General features: G+C 39.7%; 1 protein-coding gene across 3 annotated transcripts in view; it reads left to right on the top strand.

Moving 5' to 3' along the window:
* The window catches only part of ankrd12 (ankyrin repeat domain 12), a 41371-nt gene that overhangs the window by 5937 nt on the left and 17203 nt on the right, over positions 1–18231 (top strand). Inside the window, exon 2 of one of the 3 annotated variants that reach the window (XM_072668474.1) lies at positions 3429–3482. The exons of the other annotated variants lie outside the window; for them this stretch is intronic. The gene's annotated coding sequence lies outside the window, so the exon portion shown is untranslated. The remainder of the gene's footprint in view (positions 1–3428; positions 3483–18231) is intronic. 3 annotated transcript variants of the gene reach the window in all.

The following is an 18231-nucleotide window of genomic DNA, read 5'->3' as shown; positions in this document are numbered from 1 at the left end:
GTTAATATTAACATCTAATAATGTTATGTGAACTGTAAAATCCTTCACATAATTGACACATTTACCACTTCACTTCAATGCAATTATTAATTACCCTGTTTTAGAACTTTAATTTGACATGATGGTTTCCGTTTTAATGCCAAGTTAAACATGTTAAAAAGTCAAATCTGGAAAAAAAGTGTTTTGAGTTGATTTAAACCTTCCAGTAATGCAGCAGCTTTTTATCCAGTGAAGGAGAAGAAATGGACCTACCTTACTCAAAGCAAAAAGAAAAAGAAGAAAAAATATGCACTGATCAGTCATAGCCGTGTAGTAAACTCTTTCATGAAAATACAGCGTACAGGCACATGCATCTCTCCCTGTTTGAGAGAAGCTTTGGAAGAAGCCTTTGTGTGATATTTTTTATGAATACTTTTGTTATGTTTTGACAGTCACAACAAGGCTAATGATCTCGAACGGCAGGAGAAGAATTCACTTTGTCAGTGTTACAGACGTTGTAATAATATGTTTGTGACTGTCAGATAATGCTGGGCGGTATTGAAAAATTCAGTGCCACAATATTTTCCAATTATATCACAAACTTGAAACAGCCACAGACGGCCTTTCCAGTGTTTTCAGGATATGTGTATGTTTTGATCATGAATCAATTCACATTGACATACAGTTATATTAAAAATGACTTAGTATATTAGTAATGCCTGTGAAACTTTTATATATACTGCTTTTATAGCAAGTGACTGCATGTGTATGCAGATATATACTAGGGCTGCACAATACATCATTTCAGCATCTTTATCGCAATGTGTACAAGCACAAGTTTAGGCACCCCTGATCAAAATGTTATCGTAAATAGGTAAGCGAGTAAAAGATGTTAAAGATGGCACACATTAAACATTAAAGAAATTAATATTATTTTTCTTATTTCCATCTTTCACAGATTTTAAATGATAATAAATGAAGCAAAAGTTTGGGTGTCCTGCATGGTAAGGACCCCCTTTGGCAAGTATTGCAGCCTGTAAATGCTTTTTGCTGCAGCTAAAAGTCTTTGTTCTTGTTTGGGGGATTTTCAACCATTCTTTCATGAACTGCTCTTTTAATGTGCATCCACATATTCTCGCTGGTACTTAGGTCTAAGGACTGTGAGGGCCCTGACAAAACCTTCAGCTCATGCCTCTTGAGGTTGTCCATTGTTGGTTTTGAGGTGTGTTTAGGAGCATTATCCTTATGTAGAAGCCACACTCGTCATCTTCAGCTTTTTTACAAATATTGTGATGTTTGTTTCCACAATTTGAATGGTGACACACGGAAGGTTTTTTTTCTAATGACTATTCTGTGAAGGTAATGTTGGTGCAGGTCACTCGAGGCGGCAAAATTTTGAAGATCTTTTTTGATTTGCCTTTCTAGAAATCCTGTGGGCAGTTCTTCAGAAACGTTTTCTTGGTCTTCCAGACCTCATCTTGACCTCCACTGTTTGCAGGGGTGGGGGGCAAATTGGTACATTTAATGGAATACATTATTGATTTAAGTTATTAACAATACACACCACTAATTAACACACTCTCATACTTTGACCCTGAACCCAGCTGCTCGCCTCCTGTATTTCACTATGATGAGATCCTTAACTGTAGTCCTTTCAGTTCAAATACAGCATTTAAAGAAACCGTTTGGTGAGAAAATCTAATTATGAAACAAGATTGGTCGCTTACCTCAGATGCAGTTTTTTAGCTAGGACATGTTTGATTCCTAACGTTTGCTTCTTTGGTTTGTAATAAAATGCTAGGCTAATATGGCTAACAAGCGCAGAACACCCGAGAGCATTTTTCAACCCAATCAAAGCCATTCCTGATCTTCATTTGTTTGGCATAGGCGAGATATGGTTTTGAACACAGTATGACTGAAGGAATAAACACTTACTGCCAACTAAATAGTTTACGTGCCATTTCCCCACATTTCCCAAGGCTATTGCGCTGTGTGTGTGTGTGTGTGTGTGTGTGTGTGTGTGTGTGTGTGTGTGTGTGTGAATCAAGCATGTTTTAATTAAATACTTACAATTATTTCTTAGAATTTTCTTGTTATTCATAAAAGAATCCCAGAGATGTTTGCAGATCTAAGGAATTGACGTCTCTGTGTTGTGTTGAAAATATACATGACCTTACGTTACAGCCTGCGCTTTACAGTGTATGATGAAAATACTCTGCCATGCAATGGTTTTCATCCCAGAAAGTAGTCTAGTAGGAAGGCAGTCTCTGTAGTGAAACTGAAAATGTTATGCTAGTAATAAAAAGTCTCGCAGGGGTTTTCACATGAATGCAGTGTTTTAAGGACTTTTGGAATGGGTTTAGGTGAGGAGTGTGGTTGTGCTCCAGTAATGGGACAATTCAGCGCTGCAGAGTTTATTGTTGTCCCTGTTCTGATTCACTGGAGTCGGGCAGTCCGTCTTTAGCCCGTTACAAGAGACCGCCTTTAAATGTTTACAAATTTTTCAGGATGTTATAACTGTTGTAACATAACCACATATTCTCTGTAATTAGTGACATCAGTGGGTTATTTATTCATATTTCTTTATTAATTTATTTGGATCAGTCCTGCTAAAGAAAGTCCTTTGCAGGATGTTAGTTTGTTGGAGAAACAACACTGTTTCTCTACCCATATAGCATCTAGCTAAAGGAGTGAACATCTAGCTAATATCAACTAGAGTTGCTAACATCTAGCCAACATGGAGAGTGATCTACGTCTACGCAACATCAGCTAGAGTAGTTAAGGTAAAGGTGTCACTGTACAGTGTACAGCGAAATGTGTCCTCCGCATTTAACCCATCTGGTAGTGAACACACATGTGTTAGGGGAAACTGAAAATGTTAGGGGCAGTGAGTACACACACACCCAAAGCGGTGGGCAGCCAACTCCAGCGCCCGGGGAGCAGAGAGGGTAAAGGGCCTTGCTCAAGGGCCCAACAGTGGCAGCTTGCTGAGCCCGGGAATCGAACCCACAACCCTGTTATCGATATCCCGGCGCTCTAACCGCTGAGCCACCACTGCCCCACTACCATTTGGCCAACATCAGCTAGAGTAGCTGACCTCTAGCGTAGCTATCATTTGGAATGGGTTTAGGTGAGGAGTGCTGTGCTCCAGTAATGGGACACTTCACCACTGCAGAGTTTATTATTGTCACTGTTCTGATTCACTGGAGTCAGGCAGGCCGTCATTACAAGCCCATTACAAGAAGTCCACCTTTAAGTGTTTATGAATGTTGGGAGTTTTCAGAATGTTATAACTGTTGTAACAACCACAGCCTTTTCTGTAATTAGTGAGATCAGTAAGCTATTTATTTATTTCTGTATTTGGCTCAATCCTGGTGAAGCAAGGTGTATCTTTTTAGGATATCCAGAGATCGTCAACTTCCATCTGTTTTTTCCTTACATTGTTGCAGATGAGTCACACTTCAGGAGCCTTGGCACGTCTTTCTGTTCTTGGAACTGAAACGGTGAGGACTATTCTCAGTTGTGATGTTCTGACAGAAAATATGATGTAGTTGTGAGTCTGACAGTTGTTCTTTACATTGTGGTATAAATTCATGATGCCTGGACCAATAGAAACACTTCAAAATGACTTGCTTCTGTTGAAAATGCAATGGTGTGTGTGTGTGTGTGTGTGTGTGTGTGTGTGTGTGTGTGTGTGTGTGTGTGTGGTGATGTGCATATATAAAAGCTGCCTGTGCAGTATTTCAGACAGCTGGTGCTTTTTATATAGATGCCTGGTGTGATTTGAAATAGTCAGATTTCTGCATGCTGTTATAATGGTGGAAAACTTTGTTTTGATGTGAAATGACTTTCACTGTGAGCTCTGCAGAAACATGATGATGGTGGTGGTGGTGGTGACAGCAGCACTGTAGACGACTGCAGTGATATTGCAGCAGTGTAGAGCCTCCTGTAGACTGTCCGCTCTGGCAAACTGGTTTCAAAGAGGATGTGAAAATGAAAGTCTTCATAATAGCTTAAAGTCTGTGTGTGTTTATGTGAGAGCAGTTAAACAGTAAAGTATGTGAACCAACCCACTGTGCACGAACATGCATACACACACGTGTGTGTGTGTGTGTGTGTGTGTGTGTGTGTGTGTGTGTGTGTGTGTGTGTGTGTGTGTGTGTGTGTGTGTGGAGGGTGGAGGGTGGAGCCTGCTGATTGCACAATGTACTTGGCTGGCTGTTGTCCAGAAGTTTCTTTTTTTGTTGTTGTTGTGTTTTTTGAACAAGGATCTCTGGTTGTAACGGCTGCTGTGTGCTGAACGGGTTGACAGCCATGTGCTACGCTCTGAGAGGCAGCTCCACTCATGAACTATTTGTGACCTGAGCTTGTTTTTAAGCTTGTGCTTTCAGTAGCTGAACATTGTAAAATGTGAATTTCACTATATATATTGAGAAGAAAATTGGGGTAAACAAGTTGATGGAAGTAATTCTGCTATAACTACATTCTAAAATTTTCTAATTTTAATAAAAAGCAGGAGCTTTATCCCTACGACTTGAATTTTTTTTACTTTTTTGAAGTTTTACTGTAACTTTGATAGTTGCAGGTATAATTCAGGATATTTATACAATGGAATACACAGATCAGCCATAACACTAACCCCACCTGCCTAATAATGAGTGAGTTCCCTTTGTGCCACCACAAAAGATCTGAACATTCGAGGCATGGACTCCACAAGACCTCTGAAAGTGTCCTGTGGTATCTGGCACCAAGACGTTAGCAGCAGATTCTGTAAGTTGTGTAAGTTCTGTAAGTTGTGAGGGTGAGCCTCTATGGATTGCATCAATAAGCCTTAGTTGTCCATGACCCTTTCTTGGAGCACTTTATGGTAGCTGCTGACCACCGCATACCAGGAACAAACCACACGACCTGCCAGATGTTTTGTAGATGTTTTGATGAGTCTAGTCAAGACTGACTGTTCACTTGCTGCATAATATATCCCACCGCTTGACAAATGCCACTGTAGATGCTGAAAAAAGGGGAAGGCTTTTCTTGTTTGTTGAGGAACAGTTATGGAAGCTTTCCCTTCAGATGAGCTAACCAATTCAGGTTTGTTGTTTTTTTACAGTAGAGGTTTCCTCTTCAGTGGGAGATTTGCCAACATGTTTCAGATTAAAATTTCTCACTGTTTCTGAACCCATCTAACATGAGCACCTAGCTAACATCAGCTAGAGTGAGTAACGTCTAGCTAACCTGAGCTAGTCTAGTTGCAGCAACATCCATAACAATGCATTCATGGCAACGTACCCACATTTGGCATATGTTATGAATGTCCGAATCCATGTTACCTCGATTTGTTTTGCTCCGAAATGCTAAATTATATAAAGTGGTGATATACACTTCCAACAGAGCTGTCTTTCAGGAGACCCACCTGAAGAGGCCAATGTACATCAGCAATGCAGTTCTGCATATTTATATATTAATCTATTTATCGTTCATGCATTCATGCTGTACTATGAACTCATGAAACTTATACAATCAGTGCTGACAGCTCATCACTATTACAGCCTGTAATTAGGCTCCTGGCGATGCACCATTATCAGGATTCTACACCCAGGATAATATATCGGCCCATGATGCTGATTCCAATATTTATTTTGTGTCTCTTTTTATATTGATGAGCGAATGTGGGTAGTAGAAGTTTAAAGAGTTTATGCTAAAGCGTTAGATCATATAGCATGAGTAATAAAAGGCTTAATAAAATAGGCTTAATCTTCAGATTGACTGCCACCAGAGAGACACATTTTTTTTTCTACCTTCTTTAACTGCTCCTTTTTTTACTTTTTATTTATTCATGGCACTGGTATACTGTGACCTTCATACATTCAGACCTGAAAACTCAGGGTTTGTTTTTTTTTTTTTTGAAAAATAATTTCTGCATGTATGTCCTTGAATTAGAGAAACACTAAGGACTGATTCCTTCAAATATGTAATTAAAAGCATTTCTTTAGTCAAGTATACTGTATACACTTGTAGTACTAGTATAGTAGTACTAGTACTGATGATTATAATCGCTCCACATCACTCAGGCCACCTGCGATTGGTCGCTAGTGGGTGTCCAGAGTTCAAGAGAGGCAGGCAGCACATTGGCCAACATCAGACAAATGATCATATATACAACCTTTTTGAAGCAGTTGGACCTTGTCGGACCAGTACTTAGCCATTGTAGACTGCACCTATATTTGGGCAACATGACGCATGAGGAAAAAAATTGCCTATAGCTTAATTTACATTGAGGTTGTGTTAAACTATCAGTTCACTAGGTTAAATTCATTGTCATGGTCATCGCTGTGATTTTAACACATTTGTTGTAACACACCTCATTTTTAATACCCTGGTATTTACAGTAAACTCTGTACAGAACTGTAAACTAAGACCCTGCCGTGCTGCCTGTGATCAGCTTTCCCTCTATTGTTGTAAAGGTGAGAACTCGGCCCAGTTGCACCAGCTGTGCATATATTTAAAGGCAGGCTAGTTGTAACGTGTTTACTAAGTTTAGGTTTACACATTACTAAATCAAGATGAGTTGCACCACACACATAAACCAGTATGTACTTAGATAGTAGCTACTAAATATGTATATCTACCCCTAAGCAGGTCTAAGTTGTGATAAAACTGATGTCGACCGATTGAGTGGGATGGCAGGAATTACTTTCGCGTGTGGACACAGGCTACATCTTTTAGATTGCTATGATGTGAATATCTATATCTATGCTTGGTATCAATTCAGACAAAATCAAATTCTGGTAATAACCGATAACCACTTTCTTGAGTTTGCGAGTGTGTTAATATGAAGTGTGTTTAATAATAAATAAAATTCTGTGGAATGTAGGAAATCTGTGTTGGTTGCCATCCATGTTTTCATGGCAGCGTGTTGATTGACAGGTTATACTTGTTATATTTGTTGCCATGTAAAAGTGGCAGTGCTAACCTCGGCCGTAGACTGTGAAAGTTGTTACTAGTTAAGACGCAACATGTGGGTTTGTGGTGCAACCGGATTTAGTAAAAGGACTAACTAGTTTCACTAAGGACTTATTAAAGCCTTTACACACAAACTTGGCTCTGATTCTAATTATTAGTGGATGCTTTGTCACATCCGTCGCCTGTGGTCCACGCAGTTATGTTGATTCACTGCATCACAGTTGAGTGTACTTCTGAGTATATCCAGAGTGCTGAACACCGTATGTCTGTAGGTATTTGCCTTATAATTAGTAGAGATGGTACAGATTGGTTACCCAGTGTCCATATCGGGCTGTTAACTTCAAAATGGATCAGAGGAAAAAAGAAGCATGAACCCAATTCAACCCTGTTATCCAGTCTGACAGACAGCGCAGAGCTGTGCACAGCGCTGCCACGTGGTACCATGAGTAACCACATGATAAGGCTTCATGATAATAGTAGGGTTGAGGAATTGTAACGGGTAAAATCGCATCCAGTTAGCCTGCATTTTAAAACATGCCAGTAAGGTGCTTTACATGGTATTGTCTCAAGGACCTTAATTAACTAATTAAATGAATTAATTTCACTTTCTATGTGGATACATACCAGTAGATATACACCAGTATCAAAACAAAACAAAAAAGATGCGATTACTTCCCCATTGATGTTCTGCTGTATCCTGGCTGTTAACATCTGTAACAAACTGTGTGGATGCTCCTGACTGAACAGATTCTCTGATCTTGGGCTTTTAAAAGTTATTCCAGGAGAACAGCGGAGTACAGCACCGCCACTCAGCATGAATCAACCAGCTCGTTCTAAAGTGACTGCTGCAGACATAAACGCTGAATTGTGCTACCTTCTAAATATGTGTTACCATATTTGTAAATAAGGTTGCCTAAATAAAACAGCATGTAGAGTATTTTGAAAGCACCACATCAGAATGTTCCCAGCAGACGTATAGGTAGGATATTTAGATGGCCTAAATCACTGTTTCAGATGATGAAGATGAGGTAATAGAGGTGACACTTTAACACTCTAACAAGTCATAGCAGTAAGATAAAATTGAAGAATGCACCAGTGAAAGCGTGTGAATAAGGTCTTCCTGTGCACAGAGCCGCTAAGTAGCACGTATTGACAGAACACCAGGATTTGCTCAAATATTGGGACCCTCTACCCTTCAGATACCCTGGGTCTATTTAGATCTTAGCATGTGCTTGGTCAGAAATCTGTAAAAACCCAGGTATAGCTGTTTATGTTAAGAGTTGAGGCACTGTGGCACAGCAAAACACATCAAAGATGGACTGCACCATTTGTTTTGGGTCAAAACCAAATGACCTGCTAACAGAAACCAACGGAAGTACAACCCCGTAGATGTGAACAGGGTCCGTTACGACTGCAGGGAAGATGTTGATGCATCTCAGGTGCTTGTGATTTGTTTCACTGCAACCATAGACATTAAAGCATCAGATTGCGCAAGTTAGCTTTTATCACATTTACTAATTACCTCTTTTCCTACTTACATCTGCACAACAGTGCCGGTCACCCAAGTCCTAATTTGCCCCGTTTTAACAATACTAGCATTTTATTCTTCTGTCCATTCATAGAAAGCAATCAGAGTGTCTTGTTTTCAGTTTGCCTGTAATGCAGGGAAGCTGGAGAACCAGAGAGGGAAGAGAAGACCACCACAAGCACACAAAGAGCTGACAAAACCAAGTCAAACATCTAGTTTTCTGCTAACTTTGAGTCGATACTGCTCCTATATTCTTATAGACTTGTTTGCAGTAGCTGACCTTAATTACAGCTATGTTATTAATGTGTCATTTTCAGATTGTAAAGCGAGGCTGTGTGAGGAGCTTTACTGTACCGAAGAGTCCTGCAGCTTGCTATACAGACCTGATGCCTCGTTTACAGGATTACTGTAAAAATAACGTTTTACTGACGCCATTATTTTTATGTAATTTCAGTAATATTATATAGAATATATAATTATTCCCTCAATTTGGATGCAGAGTTGCAGTGAAAACATACAGACTGAGCATCTGTGCGTCACGTGAGCGAAGAGTGTGGATAAAACCGGCACAGTCTATAAACACTAAGCCAAAAAAGCTGTACCTTAAGTACGGCCACAGATCTGCAGTGCGATGAGTGGAGAGCAGAGTTCTATTAGTGTGAGGAGTAGTAGTCTCATTTGGACATGGGCTGAGTATAAAAAGGGGAAATCTTCAAGTAAGTCAACCTCAGAACGATGTGTACTTAATGTAATGAAAGGGAGGGTGGAACTGAGCTCGACAACATAAAAATTAGTCACCAATACAAATATTGATGTAACACAAAATACTTTTAGACTGAAAGCTAAAATTAGCGTCTCAGGTTTATCTCCCTCTTTTTGTTGCGTGATCCGATACGAACTGTCAGTTTATTCGTTCCACCACAACCTAATAGTAATAGTTTTCATAAAAAGAAGCAGGCCAATCAATCAGGTTAATCATATGTTTACACCTGCCATTAATATGCGTTTTGTATCTGGATCTACTTTGACCAGGTTCTGTTTACATGTCAATGTACCCCAGGCTGACCAGATGAGAGCTGACTACTGTCCCATGAAAAAGCACACCAACGTGTACATTATTTCTGTGTTACTTCCTGTAAACAACCAAATCAAAATGGTTCTGCTCCGGGAGACTGAACAGTTTAGAGGAACGGTGGGAGTTCTACAACACCGTGGAACAATAGATGGTTCTCCCATTCCTGTAACAGCTGTTATTAGAAAATACAATAGGTTAATGAAACCGTAGAGAAACTGTATGTGTAGTGCTGCTCTGATCTACAAATACACATACACACACAGACACACACACACACACACACACGAGGGAGAGGGCAAAAAGGGAGAGACCAGCCAAAATCCACAGAAATTATTACTTTTATTTATTTATGCTTGACCAATGTCTCTGACCATTTCCGAATAAGTTTAAAAATTTTAGTATCGGATAGAAGCAGTGAAAACGTGGTTATATGCCGTCTCTAGTACTGGGTGTTTTCATGATTGATTTCAGTTTCTATCCTAAAGACTTCCTTGATCCTTGATTTTGCCTTTGATTTTGATACGTTTTAAAATGCCTCGACTCTGTAAAGCTTTGATTGTGTGTGTTTTGTCTCAATCAATCCATGTTCATGTGCAAAATAATGATCGTATAAATCTGTGCAGCCCGGCTACAAACATTATGCAAAGCAAAGAGGATGCACTCTGGTTTGATTTCCACAAACACTGTCAGTAAATTAGACACACTGAGGAGACTGAGGGTGAAGTAGAGATTACTGTATTACGTTTTTAACCTAAAACTCTGGGGAAGACCGAGGACAGTGAACAGGCCTGTTAATCGGTGTCTGCACAGTTCAGTTCCTAATCAGGCCGAGGAGGACTAGTAGGCTGATTATGACCGTGCCTCTATAGTAAGACCCACACTCATCTACTGGCCTTTGCCCTAATCCCTTACAACCCTCTCTCTCTCTCTCTCTCTCTCTCTCTCTCTCTCTCTCTCTCTCTCTCTCTCTTTCTCTCTCTCCCTCTCACCCATTCATTTGTTCTCTAATTTCTTTCTCTCTCTCTCTCTCTCTCTCTCTCTCTCTCTCTCTCTCTCTCTCTCTCCCTATCACTTCATCCCTCCCCCTCCTCCTTTCTCTTCTGTGTAATCTGCAGTAAATGGTGCATTGTTCTGTCCTAGCCTGGGTATCTGTGGTCATTAACCTACATTCTGAGCTGCAGACCGTAGGCTCCTTAAAGCACTCTCAGCTGCACGCCGACCAGGAAGTTCAACTCTCTCGTTTGTCCGAAAACCCTTTCCATGCCAGCGTTGGCTCATGGTGTGAAAGGAAAATGTCTTTCTGATGAAACGCAACTGTAGGTTGAGAAGAAACTGGTGGGTTTCTGAACTCCCCCTTCTTTTTTCTTTTTCTATTTTTATTTTTTTTAAACAGTCTGAGGCAAAACACACCGTTCTTATTCAGATCTCGTTCCTTTTAAAGTTCTCTTTAAAATCTTATCAGCTTTCCAGACAAGAAAACATATTTCACATTCAGGAAATGTTTTGACTTCATCCCGGCGGACAGACCAGCCTGTTTGTTTATTCGTCTTCAGTGTTCAGCATTGCTCACCCAAAATACAATATTCCAGAAAGATGAAACGCATGTTGCAGTTGCACTAGTGTGTGCAGCATGTGTTGTTGAGTCTGCAGGGATTCTGCTGTTGATCAGAATGACTGACCATGTGTGCTGTGCAGTAGAGATCTGTTGTTGCTTTGTTTCTGTCCTTTTCTAGAGTGGTATGATTTATTCAGACACTTTGGGGGCAGGGAGTGGATTTTGTGTGTGTGTGTGTGTGTGTGTGTGTGTGTGTGTGTGTGTGTGTGTGTGTGTGTGTGTGTGTGTCTGTGTGTGTGTTCATTCAGGGGTGCTCGTTCATGGGTGCTGAGCCAGAGCCAGTGAAGGCAAGACCCTGTTGTTGTCATTGTCATCATTGTTGTCATCGTAATTGATTAAGCGTGTTTTTAGGCATTGTCTGCCAATTAAAGACAAAAACATTTAAAAACGGCAGTACTTTTTATTAGGAAATGCCTTTAGATGTGATTTATTGTTAATGTATGCAAAAGGTTAAAGTAAATGAATAAATGCCGGCTTAGTGCATTAACAAATATGTGGCAGGCGTCTATATTACTTGGACTAGAGCACTGCAGACAATGCCACCTTCTAGATGGCCACTTAAGCTAATAGAGCAACAATGCAATGGGAAAGCACTGTGTTATTGAGTAATAAATTAAATAATGAAATGAATATTAGAAAAGTTGTTAGTATACCATTGATGCACATCAAGTTTGGTGAAGCTGAGTAGGATGCATGCCTTACATAGACAGAAATAAGAATAATTTCTGCAACTGATTTCAGTTCATTTGCACCATCACCTGTATACGCTGTTAAGGCATTGTTGCCGTCTACTGGTGTTTTGAATTGCAGGAACAAGCTTGATATTCTGGCTCTTTATGAAATGTATTAGTGAGGGTGAGTTACTCTGTAACACAGAGTATTTGAACCGGTCAGTCACTGCATGACTGCTCTTGCCAGTTACTTAGTGCATGGTTTTCCCTCTTACTCTCCCTCTTTCCCGTATCATGCTGTACGATGGTAGTGAAGATAAATAGTGCTACATTATAATCTAAGGGTGTTTTCACAGAGGCACTTTCTAGTTAAATCAGACTGTGGTTCGTTTCCAGCCATGGTGCAATTCATTTGGGCAAATGTAAATACAGTTATCGCTCCAGATGCAGACCAAAACAACTGCACCAAGCCCCTTGAGAGGAGGTGGTCATGGCCCAGTCCCAAGTGAACTCTGAATGTAATCTGACGCCAATCTGACCTAACCATCAAGTGTACTTCAGGTTCTGCAGGTGTTTTAACCTGGTATATTTCCCAGATAATTGCTACAGCTATACTACAGTTACAAATCTCTGTTGTTGGTCTATGCTACACTGTCTAAAAAATATACACTAGTCCAGAACACCGGACCTGCTTTCAGTATCTGTTTGTTTGTTTGTGGTGGTGTTGTATTTGTTGTATTTGTTATTATCCTGGAACGGTCTAATGAATAAGCAGAGAAATTATTATATTAATGATAAATATAATAATTATTTATGAATTCTTTAAAGTGTTGTGTATCTATGAATCCATACTGACTTTTGTATTTGACAGTTAATCTGATCACAATGCATATTATAAACAGGATCTAAGATTTATCAGTGTGAATTCCAGCAATGATAATTGTGCAGTAATAGGATTGCTGGGTGAAATGTCGCACATTGGCAGTAACTGCAGTGAAAAAGTTCCACATTCATTTAAGGCACAGCTCTCTCTCTCTCTCTGTGTGTGTGTGTGTGTGTGTGTGTGTGTGTGTGTGTGTGTGTGTGTGTGTGTGTGTGTGTGTGTGTGTGTGTGTGTTAAGGTCTATTCTTGGCTCCGAGCTCTTGCTTGCTTCAACAAGGCCTCAACTGCAGTCGCTGGATCAGGTTACTGTGTTCCTTGGTACCTTCATACGCGGGCATGTGCCAGAGCTGCAATTTCTTATTAGTAATATCAAGTACTTGACTTTAAGTAAGCAGCTTTACAGAGATGGTGAAATGTTCTGTGCCATTGTCTGGTATTATTTTATAGTTTCACAAAAACAATGTTTAAATTTAAAGGAGGGGGAAACCCTGTTTTTGTCTTTTATGATGCTATAAAGGAAAGTAATTATCTGCTGTGTGTTTAAAGCACAGTAATTTTATGTCTGGTTTCTATGGTGACATGTAATTTTTCATGCTTCAGATGAGCTGTTTAAATAGAAAAAATTGATTGTCACAACATAAGACATAGCATTAGCGTCCATGATTGTACATTGTGGCTGAGCTGTTCTGAAAGCCTTAGGATTGAGCGTTAATAGTGGAGCCTGTCGTCCTAAGGTTGCCTTACTTAAAGATTTCTCCTTTTTACACCTTCACACCAGAGTGATGTCGTTGCAGATGTGTGGCCATGCTCGAAGTGTTTGCTCATGGCTCTCGTGGCTCAGTGTTTACAAACTGCACGGGTTTTATCCACACGCTTTGTTCACGTGGCACACAGCTGCTCAGTCTGTATGTTTTCACTGCAGCTCTGCACCCAGATTGAGGGAATTACTGTAGAAGGTGGCAGTGACACTGTTTTCTGCACTTTTGTGGTTAAACTTTGGCAATTAATTCATGGTTCACATAAGTCCTGAATCACCGATTATATGTGGGTTTTTTTGGGTTTGTTTGTTTTATGTTTTTTTTTTTTTACACCAGTAGTTTGGTGGTATTTTGGTTCATTGCTGCTTCAACTCTGTAATATTTATTGGCATGAACTTTCTTTTTTAGGTCTTTCTACAACATTTCCATTTTAAGATGAGGTCAAGACCTTTGACGTGGCCATTCCAAAATGTCGAATGTACCATTGTACAATTGCTGTATGTGTGTTTGGGGTTATTTGTCTTCATAACCCACTTAAAGTTAAGCTTCAGTTTATGGACCAATACCCTGACATTCTGCTGAAGAATTTTCTGATACCATCTCAAAATCACAGATCCGTTAATAATGGCATGCTGTCCCGGCCCCAAAGCAGCAAACAACTCTTATCACGATACTGCCACCCCTATGCTTCACAATTGGGAGGAAGTGTTTAATTTGGCATGTGTACATATACTTTTCATCTGTCTTCCAGTCGGCTTCTGACTTATCCACACTGTCCTGAGCAAACTTTAGACGGGCAGAAGTGCTGTTTTTTTTTGGGGATTGGTGGCTTCCTTTGTGCTATCCTACCATGTGGAGTCATGAACATTGCCGTTACTTTGCAATTAAAGATTTGAGTGACTCAAATACTAAAATGTATTAAAAAATGGGTGTGTTTAACATCACATTCTCCTATACAGCTCCATTTTGGAGGTTCTGTTACAACAACAGTGTGATTTCAGAGTCTGTATGTTTTGGTACCTTAGTGGATTATCTGGTTGTGCATCAAGCAGCAGTCTGACTACATGATCATAGAGCTGTCTGGTTCCTTCTTCCTTCTGTGCTCAGTCATTCTTACATAACATAACAGTTATGGCTGGTTCCTTGAGTTGTCATCAACGGTGTAGTGGCTCTTACCACAGACATTTGCCAGCAATTCTGTTGACTCTGTCCAGCAGTTGACTCGCATGAGCTGTAGCCCTGTATCTGTCTCACTCCGTGATCACCAATGACTGCAAAACATGTTTCTCTGTTTTTACCAAGTGTTTTTGTGTGTGTGTGTGTGTGTGTGTGTGTGTGTGTGTGTGTGTGTGTGTGTGTGAGAGAGAGAGAATATTTCGCTCTGCAACACGGGGAAAAGGCACTCGGCCTGATCTGATGACATCACACACTCTTCCTTCCTCCCTCGCTGCTCACACACAGTCATACTCTCAGTTGCGCAGTACAGGCTGCTGAGGCTTATGTCATGAAATAGCAATGAAAACACATTTTATGCTGTTATCCCCTCTGGTGTTTAAGGGCATTTTCTGGATTTATGCATTTAACACCCACATGTTTTATATGAAATTGTTCAGAACTTTCTCAGCTCTCACTATAATGAGACCCCATGTAGAGCACTGGGTGAAGAGAGAATCTGACCATTAACCTGAAAAAATTAAGTCATATTGTGAAAACATGCCTTTATCCGACACCAGACATGTTTTGGTGCATGAAACGGGTTTACCAGTATTGGCTTCACAAAAGTAGTGGAATGTCTAAATAAAATGGTAAGAGGCAGAAGACTAGTTGCAGTATCCACTGGTCAGCTTCAAACAAAACCATAGACGGACGCACAAATCCACCAATTACAGATAAGCGGCAGATGACGGACACACAGATCCACCTGTTAAGACATGGTATATGGGAAAGCTGAATATCTCAACCCTTCTCTATAGCCTTGTAACTCCAGATGCGAGTCACACTTAAAAGGGCTGACTCTGCAGAGTGAACCGTATTCCTATTCCAGTCCTATTTGTACTGCGCATCCTACACTTTGTGCTGTGCATGCATGTTTATATAAATTCTTTTAGTATTTTCTGTACATATTTTTGTATTTATTTATTCTGTTTTATTGCTGTTGAGGACATTAGATGGGCATAAATGCAGGTTTCAGTGTGTGGATATCTTGTGTGGATCTGTTTGTCATCCTTTTTGAGAAAGCTGTCTGTCCGTTGGCTTTAATAGGCAATAAACGCTTCAGACATCTGGTTCTCATCACCGCTGCTGTGACTAATTTTCTAGGTTTCTCTAGAATGTGTCTTTTCACAAGAAACTACTGATTGACTTTGTTTACTTCTTAATGATTTAATTATGCAGGCATATGGAAAAATGTATCTGGTCTTTATTTTATAAAATATTTGATTTGGTGAACATGGCCTAGTCAGGCAACGCTGTTCTATAAACACTATTAAAGTTCACAGACATGGCATTCAGTCCATAAATATGGAACTATATTAAATGGACTGAGTGGTATCGGACCCCATGCTCATTCATTGCTTCTTCTGAAACAAGTTGTTGAGGAACTGTCTTAACTGATTACTAGATTTTGGAGTGCTGTTTTGAGGGTTTGATTGCATTCAGTGACAAGAACATTAGTGAGGTCATTCTCAACTTCCCAACTCAACCCAAAAGTATTGGATGGAGCGCCATCAATCATTCCAGAGAACACCGGTCCACAGCTCAATGCCGGGAGGCTTTATATCCCTCTCGCCCACACTACATTAGGCATGGTGCCATTAGACTCATGTTTATCTGCTCCAGAGAGTCTAGTCTATTCTATTGGCAGCACTTCTCTACAGGGACTAGACAAGCTGTATGTGTGCATTCCCATCAGTATCCGCAGTGGATGCAATTTTATGAGAAGGGATGTCCACATTTGGACATACAGTGCAAGTCAGTTTTCCTTTACATATATCCACAAATTCCCTGCTAATGCAGTTCTCAATGTTTTTTCAGTGCTAATTCCAACTGATTTAGACACAATACAGGGCTACCAATCATTTATTTCATATCTGTCTCTAACACTCAGTAAAAGCCAACCTGTTCAATTTTAAGGTATAAAAATGTCAAAGGTTAGCAGGGGAAATGCCACCAAACCAGTGAATGCATTGGAGTTTACCCTGTGCTTATAGGTTCTACCCCTCCATACAGACACATCTTGGCATGTTACTTAGAATGACCGGGTCAAAGTGCTTATCTTCCACTTTTATGAAGAGCCTCAGTCAGGTTTGGATATAAACACTGTTCTTGTAAATATCTGAGAACGTGTGTCCTGATAATCATGTGATTGATATTTACGGTCCTTTTTTACTCTCCACCATCTCCATGCCAACATGTCAAATTCCCTCAGGTTATATTATTTTTCTTTAGTGACCTCAGTTTAGTGAGCGTATGTTTCCACATATACAGGGAGCTGCTTTTGTACTGTAATCGGAAATAATGTCATTCCCGGATACTCCTCTAATTGTAGTCCCATCCTACGTAGTCCTCAGCGAGAGTCAGATTTGTCTCCTTTTCTCTCTCTCTGTCTAACTGTAGGTTCATTTTCTGTTTGACAGACATTGAGAAGTGTGTGTACTGTGGCCTTCAGGCTGTCAGTTTATCAGAAAAAAGGAAAAGATGTATTAAATATGTCCTTTTTGTTTTTCCTTAAACATGAACACAAATTGGTGAGTCTGAGACCAGTGAACAGGGGAATTTTATATTATTTTTAACTTTACATACATCAATAAAATAAAAACAGACAGAAAAATAAAACCCAGAGTAATTTATGGTGAAACAAATGTGCATTTCGTGTCATAAAATAAGAATTTTTAAAGGTTTCTGTTATAAAAAGAATAAAAATAAAGTAAAATGTAGCTAATACAAGCAACAATATGCATATCTAAAAAAAATAAATAAACATTCAATCAAAAGACCTCATATTTGTTTGGTTATATTTTAAAATTGGTTATTGATTTAAAAGGTTTAGTTATGGCATTCGTAAACTGCCTTTATTCATTTATCTTGCTGTCCCTTACACAGGTTGTTTTTGTTAATGTACCTTTAAGATCTGGTCCCACCTATTGAAACACATGAACAATTAGCCTAGAAGGCCCTACTAGGACAAGGCCTCATCTCAAATCAGCGAATGAATTTGGAATCAGTTATTTAGTTGATCTAATCTGGTATCAGAGATTTGATTTGCAGAGTGTCTTCAGACACGAGAGATCTGTATGCTCTTAAATGAATTCTGAATAAACTCTTCTGGCTGCTGCAGTTATGCTGAATGGGCATTTTGGCATTTTTAGTTGAAAGTGGTTAATATGTGGCAGTGCTTTTTATCCCTTGAAATATAGAAATGTTGAAGTATTATACACGTCTTTGTTTTAGAACATGAAAGCAGCTGAAAAAAGTAAACGTTAAAAGAGCTTTTTCATTGAGATATGAAAATGGAATAAAATGGAAGAATTACAGAGTTACAGAGATAATGCATGTATTGACCTGAAATGTGGAGTCACTTAAAAAAGGCTTACCAATCCAGGCTTACCATAGGTCCTGTTACCAATCAAGCTGTTTTCACACTAAATGCAGAAAATTCACTGCTGTGCCTTCAAACTCATTATTGACTGTCGACTCGCCGGCAGGCGCAGCGGTAAACGGAGTCTGTCACGGCAGGCAAGTGTGGTCGTATAAGGTTCAAATA

The sequence above is a fragment of the Salminus brasiliensis genome, chromosome 23, assembly GCF_030463535.1.
Source record: "Salminus brasiliensis chromosome 23, fSalBra1.hap2, whole genome shotgun sequence".
NCBI classification, from domain to species: Eukaryota; Metazoa; Chordata; class Actinopteri; order Characiformes; family Bryconidae; genus Salminus; species Salminus brasiliensis.
Note: the sequence above shows the minus strand (reverse complement) of the source record. Positions and strands in the feature narration are given on the sequence as shown.